Below are 13,689 nucleotides of genomic sequence, written 5' to 3'. Positions count from 1 at the left end.
TATAGACATCCTGATCCACTTCTTTATCACGTACTGTGTCAGCAATTTGTAAGAACTGTGCCAGAAACTCAGTAGGTTCTTCTTGTGGAAGACCGGAATACTGACAATTTTGCTGCACCATGATAATGAGCTGAGGATTTAGCTCAAAACTGCTTGCTTTGATGGGAGGCATACAGATGCTACTCCCATATGCAGCTGTAATGGGGTTAGCATATGACTTCAGAGTCCTTCTGGACTGTCCACTTCCACTTATGTCCATGATGGAGAAAAGGGAATTGATATGAAATTTTTTTTATTTAATTAAAAGTAACCGAAAAAAATAAAACAAAATAAATGAAAAATAAAATAAAATTTTCGAAAATTTAAGAAAAAGTAAAAAGATAAATAATTAATTCGAATGCTAAAATGGCTAATTAATTAAAAAAATTTGAAAAATTTTGGATATGGTTCTCGAAAATTAGAGGAAAATGAAATAAAAGCAAATTGAAAACTAAATTAATTAATTAATTAGAAAGATTTTGGAATTAGCAATAAAAAAGATATGATTGAAAATTATTTTGAAAAAGATATGATTGAGAAGATATGATTGCAATTTATAAAAAAGATATGATTGAAAAGATATGATTGAAGAAATTAAAAAGATTTGATTTTTGAAAAAGATTTGAAAAGATCAATTTTTGAAATTAGAATATTGACTTGACTAAAAAAAAGATATGATTTTGAAAATCTTTGACTAAATTAATGCAAAATTTCGAAATTTATGAGTAAAATAAGGAAAAGATATTTTTTTAATTTTTGAATTTTAATGAGGAAAGAGAAAAACAACAAAATGATACTAAACTTAGAAATTTTAGATCAAAACAAAGAGAATAAACAAGAAAACTTTGAATGTCAAGATGAACACCAAGAACACTTTGAAGATCAAGATGAACACCAAGAACAAATTTTTGAAAAATTTTGAAGTAAATAAAAGCACAAAAATACCAAACTTAAAATTTTTTAGAAAATCAAACACAAATTTTCGAAAATTTAAGGGAAAACACAAAGAAGACATCAAACTTAGAATTTTTAAAGATCATGAAAGAACTAGGAACATGCAAATTCGAAAAAAATTAAAAGAAAATAAAAGCATGCAATTGACACAAAACTTAAAATATGAAACTAAACTCAAATAAAAGACTCTAAACCAACAAAAATAAAATATTCCTAATCTAAGCAACAAGATAAATCGTCAGTTGTCCAAACTCGAACAATCCCCGGCAACGGCGCCGAAAACTTGGTGCACAAAATTATAATCAGACTTTTGCAACTCCGCACAACTAACCAGCAAGTGCACTGGGTCGTCTAAGTAATACCTTACGTGAGTAAGGGTCGATCCCACGGAGATTGTCGGCTTGAAGCAAGCTATGATTATCTTGTAACTCTTAGTCAGGATATCAATAATTCTCAGATTTAATTGTAAAAATAAAAGAACATGAAATAAATACTTGTTATGCAGTAATGGAGAACAGGTTGAGGTTTTGGAGATGCTTTGTCTTCCGAATCTCTGCTTTCCTACTGTCTTCTTCTTCATGCACGCAAGGCCCCTTCCATGGCAAGCTTTATGTTGGGCATCACCGTTGGAATGGAAAACAGTAGTAATTGCATTAATTCATGAAGAACAGCAGAGCTCCTCACCCCCAACAATGGGGTTTAGAGACTCATGCCATAGAAGATACAATATGAAACGTGTAAAGTGTCATGGGGTCCAAGATGAATCACTAAAAGTAGTTTTTATAGTAAACTGGTGACCTAGGGTTACAGAAAATGAGTAAGCTAGGGTGTTTAGTGTAAAAATCCACTTCCGGGGACCACTTGGTGTGTGCTTGGGCTGAGTATTGAAGCTTTCATGTGTAGAGACTTTTCTTGGAGTTAAACGCCAGCTTTTGTGCCAGTTTGGGCGTTTAACTCCAGTTTTTATGCCAGTTCTGGCGTTAAACGCCAGAATTCTTGAGCTGACTTGGAACGCCTGTTTGAGCCATCAAATCGCGGGAAAAGTATGGACTATTATATATTTCTGGAGAGCCCAGGATGTCTACTTTCCAACGCAATTGAGAGCGCATCAATTCGGCTTCTGTAGCTCCAGAAAATCTACTTTGAGTGCAGGGAGGTCAGAATCCAACAGCATCTGCAGTCCTTTTTCAGCCTCTGAATAAGATTTTTGCTCAGGTCCCTCAATTTCAGCCAGAAAAGTCCAGAAAAGTGAATTTTAAATAAAAACTAACAAAAATATAATAAAAACTAATTAAAATATACTAAAAACATACTAAAAACAATGCCAAAAAGCGTATAAATTATCCGTTCATCAATATTCTTGATTGGTTATGGAATAAATGCTTATTGCTGTCTTGTTTGCTCATTTGCTTAATTTTTATGAATTTACATATGGTTTTGGTGTTTTTAATTATTAATGAATTCATAGGAAATTCGAATTGATTAATCGAGTTTGGGAAATAGCCAATTCGTTGCTATGCTGATCTGGGCTGTTTTATTCTGCTTAATGATGCCTGAGTCACATGAATTTCCTTGTTCTTCATGCTAATTGACATATATTGAAATTCATGAGTTTGAAATTGCTGCTGCTGATTGAAATTGCTAGCTTATTGAATGGTTTATGTTGTTGTTTTTCTGAAATTTACTTTGAATCATCAATTGCTCTATTTCAATTTCCATTTCAATTCTGCACTTCAGTGTTTGAACTCAACTGTGCTTGCTATTGATTAACTCAGTGTTTTAATGCTGTTTTGGTTTATAATCTGCCTTGAGTTTATATTGATTGAATGGTCTGCTCATGTTTAAAAATACACCCATTGCTTATCTGATAGTATAGTTACTGGTTTTGCATGAATCGTTCTGAGATTCATATGAGTTGCTGATTCTATTTGAAATCGAGCTTAAATTGTTGATTTGATGCTGTTTATTTACTTCGGGAACGCTCACATTACTACCAGAATGCTACCCAATTTTTCTGAAAACTGTTTTACTCAACTTTCACTCATGAATTGACTTTAGTACTTTTGAATTGTGATTTATTTGGTTCCAACCAAAGCCAATTCATGGGATGATGGGTTAGTATTTCCATTCCTTTTGGTTCCCTTTCTATTTGAAATGCATTGTTGATGATTTTAATTCTTTTTATGCTTCTTTCATTACATGTTTTATCATCAATGACTTGCATTGTATGCTTGAATGTGAGCTTGCTTGTTCTTAAACCTTTTAAACTTCTTTTAGTTAGGAACTACATTACCATGCCACTAATTCTAACTTAATTCTCTAACTTTTTACTAAATTAACTTTCCCACTTTTCTTTTTTGTTTTCACCCTTTTCAAACTAACTCTTTTAATTCCTTTCAAGGCATGATACCTGTTGTTTCTTAACAAACAAGCATTCTGAATTTCATTGTATAAAGTCTTGGATTGTGATTTCTGATTAATTTCTCTGAATCCTATTTTTCATTCATTCCAAGGATTTATCTCTTTATGCCTCATTTCATTCTTTGGCCTTCACTCCTCTGTTGCCTATCTCCTGTTTGTTTTGCTTACATATTGCCTAGCTACATGATTTAGCTTTATTTGATAATCTATATCCTGGGAATTCTATTTTTTAGGATGTCTGACAGGAAAGGATAAGGCAAGGCTACGGCCAGCTCCGGTAAGAGGAAGAGAGGACAGTCATCCGTCGCTCTGTCGGATGTTCTATCGGATGAATCTTGGCGTGAAAAGAACTTTACTGATAAAGAAAAAGCTGATCAACTTGTGCCTGCTAATGACCCAGTCAAATTTGCCGATATTTACTGTGAACTCAAGTTTTCGGTCTTTACGAAAAAATGGCACCTCTACTTGGAAAGGACGTTCAAAATACCAACCGAGAGGTTGGATATTTTTGGATAGAGATCTGGCAAAGGTAAACGCATTATGGGTCTGTGAGTTTTATTGTAACTATTATAGGACGACCCTTGATGCAGTGCAGCTTAGGGGAAAGCAGATCTTAGTCACAGAGGAGGCGATAGAGGATATCCTCCACTTCTAGCCTAAAACAGATGATACAGATAGTTTTCAGAAGGCCGAGGAATCTATTAGATTCATGAGTTTTGATTGGGATGCTGTCCGACGTACCATAGCCATTGATCCTGATGTTCCGTGGGATATGGGAAAGTCAAAGGTAACTCTACGGGATATAAAGATTATTTATCTCAATGATGAGGCTAGGCTGTGGCAACAGATACTGAGCAATTATGTTATGCCTAGTACTCACGAGTCAGAAGTGCCAGCTGCCATGATCATCCTTATTTGGTGTGTCATAGAAGGAAAGGACCTATACCTTCCACAGCTCATCAGAAAGTACATGTCTAGAGTTCATGTCAGAGGCACCCTGCCATTTCCTTATTTGATCACCCAGATGGCTCGTCGAGCTGAGGTGCCTTGGGAGCTAGAAGATGAGAGACCACCGATTGCCGACTGCAAGAAGGTTATTCTGCACGGCAAGCGGTTCGGACCTCTAGGCCACAGACTACCTACTACTACTACCTCTACTGATGTAGCCTGGTGTGGAAAATTGTGATTCACACTTTTCACAACTTCGCACAACTAACCAGCAAGTGCATTGGGTCGTCCAAGTAATACCTTACGTGAGTAAGGGTCGATCCCACGGAGATTGTCGGCTTGAAGCATGCTATGGTCATCTTGTAAATCTCAGTCAGGCGGATTCAAATGGTTATGAGGTTTTGATTATTAAAATATAAATAAAACATAAAATAAAATAAAGTTTCTTATGTAATTCATTGGTGGGAATTTCAGATAAGCGTGTGAAGATGCTTTGTTGCTTCTGAACTTATGCTTTCCTATTGTCTTCTTCCAACCATGCGTGCTCCCTTCCATGGCAAGCTGTAAGATCCTCTCAGTGAAAATGGTCCTCTACGGTTTCTGCACGGCTAATCAACTGTCAAATTTATCGTCTCGGATGAAAAATACCAGGCACAGCTACCGCATGGCTAATCATCTGTCGGTTTCCGCTAGCATCGGAATAGAATCCATTGATCCTTTTGCACACTGTCACTGCGCCCAACATTCGCAGGTTTGATGCTCGTTACAGTCGTCCCTTCCCGGATCCTACTCGGAATACCACATACAAGGTTTAGACTTTCTGGATCCCAGGAATGCTGCCAATGATTCTAGCCTATACCACGAAGATACTAATCTCACGGACTCAGTCCGTATATTAGATATCCAATAGATACGCACTCAAGCTGTCACCCAATGACTACGTTGAGCTCAGATAGAACGGAAGTGGTTGTCAGGCACGCGTTCATAAAATTGAGAATAATGATGAGTGTCACGGATCATATCATTCCCCAGATTGAAGTACGAGTGAGTATCTTAGAATAGAATCAAGCGTGATTGAATAGAAAATAGTAGTAATTGCATTAATTCATGAAGAACAGCAGAGCTCCACGCCTTAATCTATGGGGTGTAGAAACTCCACCGTAGAAAATACATAAGTGAAAAAGGTCTAGACATGGCCGAATGGCCAGCCCCCAAAATGTGAACAATGGTCTCAGCTTCAAAGTATGAAAACTGGATATGAATACAATAGTAAAAAGTGCTATTTATACTAAACCAGTTACTAGGGATTACAGAAAATGAGTAACTAAGTACAGATAGTGCAGAAATCCACTTCCGGGGCCCACTTGTTATGTGCTTGGGCTGAGCCTTGAGCTTTACATGTGCATAGGCTGTTCTTGGAGTTAAACGCCAGCTTGGGTGCCAGTTTGGGCATTTAACTCCAATTCTGGTGCCAGTTTGGTCGTTTTACGCCAGAAAGTTTTACGCTGGCTTTGAACGGCAGTTTGGGCCATCAAATCTCGAGTAAAGTATAGACTATTATATATTTCTGGAAAGCCCAAGATGTCTAATTTCCAACGCAACTGAGACTGCGCCAATTGGGCTTCTGTAGCTTCAGAAAATTCACTTCGAGTGCAAGAGGGTCAGAATCCAAAAACATCTGCAGTCCTTTTTCAGCCTCTGTCAGATTTTTGCTCAGGTCTCTCAATTTTAGCCAGAAAATACCCGAAATTACAAAAAAATACACAAACTCATAGTAAAGTCCAGAAATGTGATTTTTTGAATAAAAACTAATAAAAATATAATAAAAAGTAACTAAAACATACTAAAAACTATGTAAAAACAATGCCAAAAAGGGTATAAATTATCCGCTCATCACAACACCAAACTTAAATTGTTGCTTGTCCCCAAGCAACTAAAAACAAAATAGGATGAAAAGAAGAGAAAATACAATAAATTCCAAACTTATCAATGAACTTAGTTCCAATTAGATGAGCGGGGCCAGTAGCCTTTTTGCTTCTGAACAGTTTTGGCATCTCACTTTATCCTTTGAAGTTCAGAATGATTGGCATCCATAGGAACTTAGAATTCAAATAGTGTTATTGATTCTCTTAGTTCATTTTGTTGATTCTTGAACATAGCTACTTTATGAGTCTTGGCCGTGACCCTAAGCATTTTGTTTTCCAGTATTACCACCGGATACATAAATGCCACAGACACATAACTGGGTGAACCTTTTCAGATTGTGACTCAGCTTTGCTAGAGTCCCCAGTTAGAGGTGTCCAGAGCTCTTAAGCACACTCTTTTTTGCTTTGGACCACGACTTTAACCGCTCAGTCTCAAGCTTTTCACTTGACACCTTCACGCCACAAGCACATGGTTAGGGACAGCTTGATTTAGCCACTTAGGCTAGGATTTTATTCCCTTGGGCCCTCCTATCCATTAATGCTCAAAGTCTTGTATCCTTTTTTTTACCCTTGCCTTTTAGTTTAAAGTGTTATTGGCTTTTTCTGCTTGCTTATTCTTTTTTTTTCTTTTTTTTTCTCCTATTTTTTTTCGCAAGCTTTTTCTATTCACTGCTTTTTCTTGCTTCAAGAATCAATTTTATGGTTTTTTAGATTATCAATAACATTTCTCTTTTTTCATTATTCTTTCAAGAGCCAACAATTTTAACATTCATAAACAACAAATTCAAAAATATGCACGGTTCAAGCATTCATTCAGAAAATTAAAAGTATTGCCACCACATCAAAATAATTAAGCTAATTTCAAGATAAAATTTGAAATCATGCACTTCTTATTCTTTTGCAATTAAAAATATTTTTCATTTAAGAAAGGTGAAGGATTCATAGGACATTCATAGCTTTAAGACATATAGACTAGACACTAATGATCATGTAATAAAGACACAAACATAGACAAAACATAAAGCATAGAAATCGAAAAACAGAAAAATAAGAACAACAAAATTAAAGAACGGGTCCACCTTAGTGATGGCGGCTAGTTCTTCCTCTTGATGATCTTATGGAGTGCTTGAGCTCCTCTATGTCTCTTCCCTGCCTTTATTGCTCCTCCCTCATGGCCTTTTGGTCCTATCTGATTTCATTGAGGATAATGGAGTGCTCTTGGTGCTCCATCCTTAGTTGCCCCATGTTAGAACTCAGTTTTCCTAAGGAGATGTTAATTTGCTCCCAGTAATTTTATGGAGGAAAGTGCATCCCTTGAGGCATCTCAGGGATTTCTTGATGAGGAATTTCCTCATGCTCTTGTTGAGGTCCATGAGTGGGCTCTCTTGTTTGCTCCATCCTCTTCTTAGTGATGGTCTTGTCCTCATCAATGAGGATGTCTTCCTCTATGACAATTCTGACTAAATTGCATAGGTTACAGATGAGATGAGGGAAGGCTAATCTTGCCAAAGTAGAGGACTTGTCCGCCACCTTGTAGAGTTCTAGAGGTATGATCTCATGAACTTCTACTTCCTCTCCATTCATGATGCTATGGATCATGACAGCTCGGTCTATTGTAACTTCAGACTGTTGCTAGTGGGAATGATAGAGCGTTGGATGAACTCCAACCATCTCCTAGCCACGGGCTTGAGGTCAAGCCTTCTTAGTTGAACTGGCTTACCTCTTGAGTCTCCCTTCCATTGAGCTCCTTCCACACAAATGTCCCTAAGGACTTGGTCCAACCTTTGATCAAAGTTGACGCTTCTAGTGAAAGGATGAGGATCTCCTCTCATCATTGGCAAGTTAAATGGCAACCTCACATTTTTCGGACTAAAATCCAAGTAATTTTCCCGAACCATTGTGAGACAATTCTTTGGGTTTGGGTTCATACTTTGATCATGGTTCTTAGTGATCCATGCATTGGCATAGAACTCTTGAACCATTAAGATTCTGACTTGTTGGATGGGGTTGGTGAGAGCTTCCTAACCTCTTCTTCGAATCTCATGTCGGATCTCCAGATATTCACCCTTTTTGAGCATAAAGGGGACTTCAGGAATCACTTTTTTCTTGGCCACAACTTCATAGAAGTGGTCTTGATGGACCTTTGAGATGAATCTCTCCATCTCCCATGACTCGGAGGTGGAAGCAATTGCCTTTCCTTTCCTCTTTCTAGAGGTTTCTCCGGCCTTAGGTGCCATTGATGGTTATAGAAAAACAAAAAGCAGAGCTTTTTCCACACCAAACTTAAAAGGTTTGCTCGTCCTCGAGCAAAAGAAGAAAGAAAGGAGTAGAAGAAGAAGAAATAGAGGAGATGGAGGGTAATAGTGGTTTCGGCCAAGGGGGTAGTAGTGTGTATGATGTGTGAAAATGAAGGTAGTGAGGAGGGGTATTTATAGGGTAGGAGAGAGAGGGAATTCGATCATGAAGGGGTGGGTTTGAGAGGGAAATGGTTTGAATTTGAATGGTGAGGTAGGTGGGGTTTATGATGGATGGATGTGAGTGGTGAAGAGAATACGGGAAGAGGGTAGGATTTGATAGGTGAAGGGTATTTGGGGAAGAGTTATTGATGGGATTGGTCAAGGGTATTTGGGGAAGAGTGTTATGGAAAGGTGTGAAGAGGAGAGAAGAAGAGGTGGGGTAGGTGAGGATCCTGTGGGGTCCACAGATCCTGAGGTGTCAAGAAATTATGCTTCCTGCACCATTCTGGCATTCAAACACCCTCTGTGTGCTAATTCTGGCGTTAAACGCCAGCTCTGCTACTTTTCCTGGCGTTAAACGCCAGTCTGCTGCCCCTTTCTAGCATTTAACGCCAGCCAGACACCCTTTTCTGGCGTTAAACGCCAGTCTGTCTGTCATTTCTGGTGTTTAACGCCAGCCAGACGCCAGACACCCTTTCCTGGCGTTTAATGCCCAGAATGCTGCCAGGTTGGGCGTTAAACGCCCATTTTGCTATCCTTACTGGCGTTTAAACGCCAGTAAGCCTGTCCTCCAGGGTGTGTTGTTTTTTATGCTATTTTTTATTTTGTTTTAATTCTGCAGTTGTTTTTATGACTTCACATGATCATCAACCTAAAGAAAACATAAAATGACAATGGAATATAAATAAATATAATTAAATAACATTGGGTTGCCTCCCAACAAGCGCTTCTTTAATGTCAATAGCTTGACAGTGAGCTCTTAGAGAGCTTCACAGAGACTCAGAGCTTGATGGTGGCCTCCCAACACCAAACTTAGAAGTTGAGTATGGGGGATCTGCTTGACTCTGTATTGAGAGAAGCCTTTCATGCTTCCTCTCCATGGTTACAGAAGAAGATCCTTGAGCCTGAAATGCAAGGTAGTCCTCATTCAATTTAGGGACTAACTCTACTCTGTCCACATCAATCACAGCTCTTGTTGTGGCTAGGAAGGGTCTTCCAAGGATGATAAATTCATCCTCTTCCTTCCCAATGTCTAGGATTGTGAAATCAGCAGGGATGTAAAAGCCTTCAACCTTCATTAAGACATCCTCTACAAGTCCATAAGCCTGTTTCCTTGAATTATCTGCCATCTCTAGTGAGATTCTTGCAGCTTGTACCTCAAAGATCCCTAGTTTTTCCATTACAGAGAGTGGCATGAGGTTTATACTTGAACCAAGGTCACACAGAGCCTTCTTAAAGGTCATGGTGCCTATGATGCAAGGTATTAAGAACTTTTCGGGATCCAATTTCTTCTGAGGTAATTTCTGTTGAACTAAGATATTTAGTTCATTGATGAGCAATGGAGGTTCATCCTCCCAAGTCTCATTACCAGATAACTTGACATTCAGCTTCATGATTGCTCCTAGATACTGAGCAACTTGCTCTTCAATAATATCTTCATCCTCTTCAGAGGAAGAATACTCATCAAAGCTCATGAATTGCAACAGTAAGTTTAGTGGAATCTCTATGGTCTCTATACGAGCCTCAGATTCTTTTGGTTCCTCAATGGGGAACTCCTTAGGGGTCAGTGGACGTCCATTGAGGTCTTCCTCACTGGAAATCACTACCTCTTCCTCCTCTATAGGTTCGGCCATGTTGGTTATATTGATGGCCTTGCACTCTCTTTTTGGATTCTCTTTTGTATTGCTTGGGAGAGTACTAGGAGGGATTTCAGTAACTCTTTTACTCAGTTGAAGAACTTGTGCCTCCAAATTTCTAATGGAGGACCTTGTTTTAGTCATGAAACTGAGAGTGCTCTTAGATAGATCAGAGACTATGGTTGCTAAGTCAGAGAGGCTCTACTTAGAATTCTGTGTCTGTTGCTCAGAAGATGATGGAAAAGGTTTGCTATTGCCAAACCTATTTCTCCCACCATTATTATTATTGAAGCCTTGTTGAGGCTTCTGCTGATCCTTCCATAAGAAATTAGGATGATTCCTCCATGAAGGATTATAGGTGGTTCCATGGGATTCTCCCATGTAATTCACCTCTTCCATTGCAGGATTCTCAGGGTCATAAGCTTCTTCTTCAGAGGAAGCTTCTTTAGTACTTCCGGATGCAGGTTGCATTCTAATTAGACCCTGGGAAATCATATTGACTTGTTGAGTCAATATTTTGTTCTGAGCCAATATGGCATTCAGAGTATCAATCTTAAGAACTCCTTTCTTCTGAGTCATCCCATTATTCACAGGATTTCTTTCAGAAGTGTACATGAACTGGTTATTTGCAACCATGTCAATGAGTTCCTGGGCTTCTGCAGACGTCTTCTTCAGATGAAGAGATCCACCAGCAGAGTGATCCAATGACATCTTGGACAATTCAGACAGACCATCATAGAATATACATAGGATGCTCCATTCTGAAAGCATGTCAAAAGGACACCTTCTGATCAATTGCTTGTATCTTTTCCAAGCTTCATAGAGGGATTTACCTTCCTTATATCTGAAGGTTTGGACTTCCACTCTAAGCTTGCTCAACTTTTGAGGTGGAAAGAATTTGGCCAAGAAAGCGTTGACCAACTTTTTCCAAGAGTTCAGGCTTTCTTTAGGTTGTGAGTCCAACCACATCCTAGCTCTATCTCTTACAGCAAAGGAGAAAAGCATAAGTCTGTAGACCTCAGGATTAACCCCATTGGTCTTGACAGTGTCACAGATTTGCAAGAATTCAGCTAAGAACTGATGAGGATCTTCCAATGGAAGTCCATGAAACTTGCAATTCTGCTGCATTAGAGAAACTAATTGAGGCTTAAGCTCAAAGTTGTTTGTTCCAATTGCAGGAATTGAGATGCTTCTTTCATAGAAGTCAGAAGTTGGTGCAGTAAAGTCACCAAGCATCTTCCTTGCATCTCCACCATTGTTGTTATTTTCGGCTGCCATCTCTACTTCTTTTTCAAAAATTTATGTAAGGTCCTCTCCAGAGTGTTGTGCTTTAGCTTCTCTTAGCTTCCTCTTCAGAGTCCTTTCAGGTTCAGGATTAGCTTCAACAAGAATGTTCTTATCCTTGTTCCTGCTCATATGAAAAAGAAGAGAACCGAAAAGAAGAGGAATCCTCTATGTCACAGTATAGAGATTCCTTTATGTGAGTAGAAGAAGAGAAGAACAAAATGAAAAAGGGGGAAGAAGAAGAATTCGAACACAGAGAGAGGGAGAGGGTTCGAATTTTAAGAAGAAGAGTGTGTTAGAAAATAAATAAAATAAATAGAAAGAGACGAGAGAGAGAGAGAGAGAGTATTCGAATACTAATTAAAATAAAAGAAAAATATTTTTATTTTTATTTTAATTATTAGTTAGAATTCAAAATTTAAGAAAAGAAATAAAATAAAATTAAAATTAAAATTTAAAACAATTAGTTAAATAAAAAGAATTTTGAAAAAAAAGGTTAGTAATTTTCAAAAATTAGAGAGAGAAAAGTAGTTTGGTGGAAAAAGATAAGAAATAGTAAACTTTTAAAATCAAACAAAAAGTCAAGTAGTTAATTGAAAAAGATTTGAAAATCAATTTTGAAAAGATAAGAAGTTAGAAAAAGATTTTGAAATTAAGTTTTGAAAAAGATATGATTGAAATCTATTTTGAAAAAGATTTAAAAAGGAAATTAAAAAGGTTTGATTTTTGAAATTAAAGTTGATTACTTGACTAACAAGAAACTAAAAGATATGATTCTAGAATTTAAAGATTGATCATTTCTTAATAGGCAAGTAACAACTTAAAAATTTTTAAATCTAAACATTAATTGTTAGCATTAATTTCAAAATTATGAAATAAAAATAAGAAAATTATTTTTGAAAAATTTAATTTGAAGAATTTTCGAAAAACAGGAAATAAAAATGAAAAAGATTTGATTTTGAAAAAGATTTGAAAAGATAGAATTTTTAAATTGAAATTTTGACTTGACTAACAAGAAACAACCAAATTTTAAAAGTTTTTACTAAATCAACTCAAAATTTCGAAAATTATGAGCAAAATAAGGGAAATATATTATTTTTTTGATTTTTGAATTAATGAAGGAAGAGAAAAAAAAAAGATATCATTTTGTTGTTTTTCTCTTTTTTTTTTTTAAACAGCAAAAATGAAACAAAACATAAAAATTTAAGATCAAAACAATAAATGCATGCAAGAACACTTTGAATGTCAAGATGAATACCAAGAACACTTTGAAGATCATGATGAACATCAAGAACATATTTTTGAAAATTTTAAGAAAAGAAAAATATACAAGATACCAAACTTAAAAATTTTTAAACTTTAGACACTAATAATTCGAAAATGCATATGAAAAATAAGAAAAGACACAAAACAAGAAAATTCAAAGATCAAAAACAAGGAAAATCATCAAGAACAACTTGAAGATCAATGAAGAACACAATGCATATATTTTCGAAGATTTAAGAAAAATTAAAAACAGGCAATTGACACCAAACTTAAAATTTGACACTAGACTCAAACAAGAAACGAAAAATTTTTGGTTTTTTTATGATTTTATAAAATTTTTTGTATTTTTTTGAAAATTATTTTGGAAAAAGAAAATAAAGAGATACAAAATTTTTAATAAGAATTCCAGGATTCGTGCAATGCTAGTCTAAAGCTTCGGTCCAAAAGAATTAGACATGGCCAAATGGCCAGCCAAGCCTTAGCAGAGTATTACATACAACAACCAAATTGATGGGAATCAAAAGGCTCTTGCAAAGATAAGTGGAAACCTCGGTCCAAAAGATTAGACATGGTTTAACAGCCAGCCAGGTTTCAACATATCTCATGAAACTCTAGAATTCATTCTTAAAAATTCTGAAGAACATATTTTTTAATTTTTTTTGAATTTTTCAAAAATAAAAATAAAAAGCTTAAACATAAAATAAAATTACCCAATCTAAGCAACAAGATGAACCGTCAGTTGTCCAAACTCGAACAATC

Source organism: Arachis ipaensis, chromosome B09 (genome assembly GCF_000816755.2).
Source record: "Arachis ipaensis cultivar K30076 chromosome B09, Araip1.1, whole genome shotgun sequence".
NCBI lineage: Eukaryota > Viridiplantae > Streptophyta > Magnoliopsida > Fabales > Fabaceae > Arachis > Arachis ipaensis.
The sequence above is the reverse complement of the archived record's forward strand: the minus strand, read 5'-3'. Positions refer to the sequence as shown.